General features: G+C 48.7%; 2 non-coding genes across 2 annotated transcripts; both read right to left on the bottom strand.

Moving 5' to 3' along the window:
• Nucleotides 1-6,041: 6,041 nt before the first annotated feature.
• On the bottom strand, nt 6,042-6,140 carry LOC111589637 (small nucleolar RNA snoR99). Its single transcript, XR_004850992.1, has one exon. It is a non-coding gene; the product is annotated as a small nucleolar RNA snoR99 (small nucleolar RNA).
• Nucleotides 6,141-6,245: 105 nt separating this feature from the next.
• Nucleotides 6,246-6,345, bottom strand: LOC111589635 (small nucleolar RNA snoR99). The gene has a single exon (XR_004850990.1). It is a non-coding gene; the product is annotated as a small nucleolar RNA snoR99 (small nucleolar RNA).
• Between the last annotated feature and the right edge of the window lie 1,010 nt (nt 6,346-7,355).

The following is a 7,355-nucleotide window of genomic DNA, read 5'->3' on the forward strand; positions in this document are numbered from 1 at the left end:
CTTGAGTTCTCCCTGGATACGCCGCCCCTCGGTGGTGGATGGCTCCGGCATCGCTCGGAGTAGTATTGCCGCTGCAGCCAGGTTCTGGCCGACCCCACTAGAAGCCGGGGGTAGCCTTGCCCTGGCGTCATTAGTGATACGACGCTGGATGTCCTGGGCCTGATGACGCGCTTCTCCGGCTAGTGCTCGGCCTGCCCACTCCTACCCGATGTTTTGCTGGAGCTGCACAAGTTGTCCTGCTTCCTTGGCGAGCTTGGCATGCATCTCGCGGATTTGCTCGAGCTGTGTGTCCTGACCCCCCCCCCCCCCGCAGGGACTGGGACCACAGCTAGCTCCCGTAGGATGTCAACGCGAGGCGTAGGCCCAGGGAGGTCATCGTCCTCTGGCATACCAAGGTGGTTGCCTTCGTCGTGACCCCCTAGATCGACGTTGAAACATTCGCGACTTGGGCCACAACCTCCGTTGTCAAGGCTGTGGCCATCATCGGAGCAATCGGAGAGGCAGTAGTCACATGCGGTCATGAAGTCTTGCATGGCGCTAGGATTACCGAGCCTGGAGAAATCCCAACCAGAGTCGGGCTCGTCGTCTTCCTCGGAGCCCAGGGGCCCGAAGGTCGAGACGGCCGTCAATCGGTCCCAGGTTGACCACATATGGTACCCCGGAAGGTTAGGATATGCCTTTATGAAAGCGCTCACCGAAGCGGGATCGCTTGGTGGACGAAACTGAATCTAAAAGGCACAGGGTGGAAAACGGATGGTACCTCTCGATCGATGGATGGTAACGAAGTCGCGTCGGGGACGGACTGCACCATTATCTCAGGTACGAGGCTAACGCCCAGCAGGCCCTTCGCGAGCGTGCTGGCGTCATCTGTTCGCTTGGGGTTGGCGTGTTGCGGGGAAATGACGCTCGTCGTCGTCTCAGGCACGAGGTCAACGCCGGACATGTCCCCCGCTGGGGCGCCGGCGTCGTCGACTCGCTCGACAGCCAACAAGGTGCCGCCTCCTGCTTGGCCACGGTTGCCCCGCCTCCTTCTCCTATAGCGAGGAAGGCGACGGGACAAACACGGATGCTGCTCTTCCGCCATGGGGGGAAGACGTCGCCGATTCCGCCACCATCGGACGGGCTGACGGCTGTCGTTGTCGCTGTCGCGCTGCGGGGAAAGGAGTACCATGTCGTAGCTGCCATCGAGGGACATGAACTCAAGACTCCCGAAACGAAGCAGCGTCCCGGGCTGAAGAGGTTGCTGGAGACTAGCCATCTGGAACTTGATGGGAAGTTGTTCGTCAACACGCAGCAGGCCCCTACCTGGCGCACCAACTGTCGGCGTTTCGACCCCGGGGGGTCCCTGGACCGACGAGTAAATTGTCGCTGCGTGCCCCAGCCCAGATGGGTTGGCGCGAGACGGAGCACAAAGGGGGGAAAACCACAGCTTCCTGTTGTCCTGCGCCGGAGTGGATGCGCTTGCAGTAGGGGTTACAAGCGTTCGCGAGGGAGAGAGAGAGTCCCGCACGACCACCCTCCCGTATGAGGGCCCTGGCCCTTCCTTTTATAGATGCAAGGAGAGGGTCCACTGGTCCAGGTGTACAATAGGGGTGTAGCGATATGCTAACGTGTCCGGTAGAGAGGAGCCGGAGCCCTATGTACATGCCAATGTGGCTGTCGGAGAGGTGCTAGGGCCCTGTGTACATGGTGTCGTGGCCGTCGGAGGAGCGTTTGAGCCCTGTAGAAGCACAGCTGTCGGGGCTGTCGGGACCTTGCTGACGTCTCCTTGCTTCCGTAAGGGGCTGAGAGCCGCCGTCGTCATGGCCGCACGCGGGGAGCCATCATTACATGTTACCGGGGCGAGCCTGGATGGAACGCCGGTCTTGTTCCCCTATAGCCTGAGCTAGCTAGGGGTAGGGTAATGATGTACCCCCTGCGGTGTGGTCGGTCTGAGCCCGAGGTCGGGCGAGGCGGAGACTCCTCCTGAGGCTGAGGCCGGGGTCGGGCGAGGACGCGATTCCGCCCGAGGTCGAGGTTGAGACCGGGCCCTGGGGTCGGGCGAGGCGGAGTCCATCTTCCGAGGTCGAGGTCGAGGCCGAGCCCTGGGGTCGGGCGAGGCGGAGACTTCTCCTGAGGCCGAGGCTCAAGGTCGGGCGAGGCGGAGCTTCCTGTGGCGCCTGAGGCTGGACTCGACCGCTGTCAGCCTCACCCTGGCGGGTGGCACAGCAATCGGAGAGGGGCGAGCGGCGTTGTTTTCCTGCCAGATCAGTCAGTGGGAGGGCGAAGTGACCGCGATCACTTCGACCCTGTCGATTGAGGAACGTGTGTCAGGATAAGGTGTCAGACGATCATTGCATTGAATGCTCCTGCGATACGGTCGGTTGGCGAGGCGATCTGGTCAATGTTGCTTCACTGCGAAGCCTGCCCGAGCTGGGCCTCGGGCGAGTCGGGGGTGCGCCCGTTGCTTTGAGGAGGCCCTCGGGCGAGGCGTGAATCCGCCTGGGTCTACTGTTCCTGCCCGAGGCTGGGCTCGAGCGAGGCGAGATCGTGTCTCTTGAGTGGACGGAGCCTTGACCTGAATTGCGCCCATCAGTCTCTGCGGCTTGCGCTGATGCTGATTACCAGCCGAGTTTAGGAGTGTTGGTGGTACCCCTAATTATGGTACCCGACGATAAGATTCTTATACTGGGTAGGTCAGATTTTCGAGTTAGCTCAAATGGCTTTTTAGAGATTAATGGTCATAAATGCCACTCTCTCTCCCACTTTCAAGGCTGATGGTGCACTCCAGTTCTGACCCACAACTAAATAGCCCTTTGGCCCTCTCCTCCCTCTCCTCGACCAGAGAGTAATCAAAACTTTTGAATTTTCCTTTGTGGCTTTAGAGAGCTTGACAAAACTTCTAAGAGTTAGTCCCATTTTGTAATGGGCTTGTTTTGGTTTATGGCTACAGTGACATAGGTATTGTGGCAGGCGTCCGTCCCTAAGGGGTGCCAGATAAGATTAGATTATGTCTATTTCTGAGGAGTCAAGTAAACCCAAAGGTTAGTTAGAGATAAGATTAGATTAGATATATGTCTTGAGTAAACCCTCTTTATATAAAGAGGGGAGTTGTATCAATTAAATCAAGCAAGAAATAAATCAAGTTCCTCCCTTTATTCTCTATCGCCATCGCTGGCACTCCCAAACCCCCTACCCTCGACCCTTTGGTTGAAGTGTTTACCCCCTATGAGCTAAGGTTCACGACAAATTCTTGACCACTTGAGCAAGTCATAGATCTTTGATTCATTGTGTTCATTCTCTTGGAACTTTGTTCCTAGGTGGCAAAGTAGTCTTCCCGCTGAAAGAGGAAGGAATAGTCCTTATTGAAAAGAGGTTGTTTCAGGCCTAACCAAGAGCAGAGCTTGTTGGATCACTCATTGATTTCCACAATAGACATAGGGCATCTTCGGATATCTAATGGCTAGAACTCTGGTCCAACAAATCATCACGTATCTCAATTGGTTTGCCTTGCACTTATGTAAACTGCTTACTCATTTTTTTGTTTCTTCTTTGTGCTACTTAGGTGTGTTGAATTATGATTACAGAAAGTTTATGGAATTGTTCATACGCTCATAAGAAAATCATACTCCAAATTGCAACGACGTAGGAGAGATAGAAAGTTGAAAGCACATTTGGACGTTGGTTTTACAACCTGGCTAGGCCGCGTTTGGGATCAAAGGCCATTGGCTAGCCTACCATCCTAGATAGGTCTACTTTTCTCCCTTTTGTTGTGCTTTAATATTTTATGCACAACAAATGTTTAAGAGTTTTTGTAGAGCCTATTCAGCCCACCTCGACTCTATAGACATCAAAGTGGTCATGTCAAATGTTTTTTCTTCTTTCCCTCACATACACTAGAAGAGCCAAGTAGTAGTCGTGCCAAGAAGACGTTCACATGGGTCAAGCATGGCAGAGGCAAAAGAGGGCTTGGCGGCAACAACATGAGACTTCCAAAAAGAGACATGAAGAAGTAACAAGTGCCAACAGAAAATAGAAAATAAAAGCTGCCCACTCTAGTGACCCAAGAATTTAATGGACAGAAAATAGAAAATATAAGTCTACTACAAAGCTCCAAAAATGTAACGAACGACAACAAAAAATATGCCACCCCTCTAGAAATTTAGAAATGAAGGGTTAAAGAAAAACAAAGAAATGACCCCTCTAGAGCCTTTAGAAATAAATAAGAACGAGACAATAGAAAACATGCCTCTAGGAGTTTAGAAATGAAGGTGGGGAACAACCAAAATAAGGACCCCTCTAGAGCCTCCAAGAACGAGAGTAAGAACAAGAGCAAGAGCATGTTCGATTCTTGGAATCACATTCACCAAGGTTTGTCCCCCAATAATTCCATACAGCCTTCATGTGTGGAGCACGCCTATCACCTATGGTGTCATGGATGGTCCAATGATCTCCCTAGATTTGTAGATCTACCTGTGTGTACAATTATGTATGTGCGGGAAGGTGGACTAGTGAAGTGTGTTTGTACAACCAGATAGTACCTCTGGACAAATGAGAATGAGAGGTGTAAGGAATGAGAATGAGCTCCCCCCATAACTCCATAAGCCTCCACGAAAGAGAATGTGAGGGGTAAAATAAGGGCCCCATATTTAGCTTAAGGACCTTTTTAGCTTATGATGAGAAGTCCAGCCAAAGTAGAGTAGAGGCTTAAATAGAGCTTACTAGGGGCTGTTCGGTTACACCAGAATTTAGGCAGAAATCTGGAATCAATTATTATATAGAAATCAAATAAGGTGGAAGTCATTTTAGGCAATGAATACTGGAAAAGAGAACGAGACCTAGAGCGGCCCTTACCCTCCCTTCTGACCACGGCCAATTAAAGTATTCTGGTTAGCCAATTTGGTGACGATGCAAAAAAATACTTGCAAACACATGCTTCAACATTAGGTTATACAGCAAAAAAAAACTCACCCAGGGACGAAAAGACCACCCTCCCGATATTATGTTAAGAAGAGAACATGGTCCCGACCGAGAGAACCCCCGAACCCTGGCCCTCTATCACTAACGGGCCGATCAACTGTCTACTCTACAACGGCCCAACCGGAGAGTGGCACACAGGGTATCGATCCCAAGAGCAGGCGGGGCACGATGAGTGAATTTTTTAATCAAGCCTAAAATTCGTCTCTGATGAGGATCGAACCTGAGACCTGTAGATGCTACTTGGAAGCCTTAATCATTGCGCTAGAGGCCTTTTCGCAGGTTATATAGCAATATAACACAGTAACCAACGCATATCTGGCCCGCGGTCCGCCCTATCGAGGCTCAAAGAGATGTTTAAAATCCAAATATAGACACATTCATATATTTAGCCAAAAATGGCAGACAACTCAAACCAATCAAATTGTAGACCTGACTATGTCACAGCCCACAAGCTATATGTGGATAGTAGTTTGTGCACCTATCATATTAAACTACAAATCTAGATGACCTACGAGTAGGAACAAGGGCAACCACTGTAGAAGATATGACTCAGAAACAAACAAATAAAATCCAGAGGATTAAGCCATAATGTAACCATGGAACACGCTGCCGTTCAAGTGAGATTTATAACTCAACACAAATTTCAAATGATAATCATTCTTAGCAAAGGTTCAGACTTCCAACAAAAAACCACTATAATATAGCAGCTTCAACACACCCATGAGTTAAAAACTCAGAATCTGGAAAGGCCAGACGACTTCACACGGTCGAAAGGCTAAACCTATGGGCGAGCGGCAACAGGTGCTGGAGCTGGAGCAGCACCGGCAGGCAGGACCAAGACCAGGGCGGGGGCCTCATTGTCCACCAACTGGTCTATCCTCCTGAACAAATCACAATGCAAGATAAACATATTAGCCACCATGAAATCCCATAGAAGGGGTAGACCTAGGAAAACTTCATATAGCATGCATATATAGCAGCCTAAATTGTAAGTCACGGGACAAATTATAGCTTAAGCATTTATCACTGTTTGCATATGAGAACAACATTTAGCAAGCAGTATATGAATGAATCAACTGTTTACATTTCCCATTTTTAAATGATTGGCTAATAATGTGGGTAATAGATGACAAAATGAGCAAAATGGTAGCAGTGTTGGGACCTGTTAATCCTGCAGGCACTGTTATTGCCACCAGGGCAACATATTAGTCCCAAACATGATATTTCAAACTATGCTCAAGCAGGCAAGAACACATATAACCTAGCAAAGAAATTTGTGCTTTTAAAATTTTCCCATTTTAAATGATCAGCTAAACATTTATGCCCATCAGCTGACAAAGTGAAAAATGGAGTAAATGTTGGGACCTGTTCATCCCACAGCCGCAGCATAAAAGCCACATGGGAAACGTAAAAGTCCCAGATATGTAATGTCATGTCCAACAGGAAACAAAGGTGGTTAATTAATAATTGTACTCCATCTTAAGTATAACAAAAACCGTTCCAAGTGACTGACAAGCAGAGATGGAAACATGGATCACAACCATGTATGGAAATTTCCCATCCTTGATGATGGGCTGAAAACAAAAATATCAACTTATAGTGAATTAAATAGTTGTACATATCAGGGACCTTTTCTTTCGACGGACTTGAAATCAGGATAGACTCTACCCTATACAAGAAACTCCCAGCTTGCTAATCCAAAATTGGAGATGGTGATCCTACCACTATCATTGCAAAATCTGCTCAACTCAGCACAAAACCAATCATATCAACTAACGATAGCAGATTCTACAGTTTCACATACATCCTATTCAAAATGATCATATATTGCAAAATTTGTATAACTCAATACAAAACCAATTAGGTCAACTAAAGACAACATATTCTATTCACATTCATCTATAAAATATCAGGTAAAATATATCTATATCGTTATACAATCCACTAGTTTAAACTTTGCAAAACTCACCCAACCAAATCAACACCACACTCATAACCTCCACAAAATATACCAAACAAATTGCACCAGACTTAATACACCATCAAAACCAAGGGTTTAGATCGCTCGATAACCCTCTCCCCCTTACTCAAATCCAATGGACAATATTAATTGAATCATCCCTCATCCCTCTCATACGACCCCGCCTCCCCATCCTCCCCCTCCCCCGCGGGACCGTGACCCCACCGCCCATCCACCCTCGCCCCCGCACTTGCCCCACCACCATCAACTTCTCCCCTCGCACCGTCAGCGACCCCTCCATTCCCTTCCCCACAATCATGGTGTTAGCACAGGCTATATGCTAGTCAGAGATAAGTCATAAAGATGCATTGACAGATCATATTCCACGCGATATTCATTATAAATTCTAAATCAGTCAGCGGTAGAATAATCTAAA

This window comes from Zea mays, chromosome 6, assembly GCF_902167145.1.
Source record: "Zea mays cultivar B73 chromosome 6, Zm-B73-REFERENCE-NAM-5.0, whole genome shotgun sequence".
NCBI classification, from domain to species: domain Eukaryota; kingdom Viridiplantae; phylum Streptophyta; class Magnoliopsida; order Poales; family Poaceae; genus Zea; species Zea mays.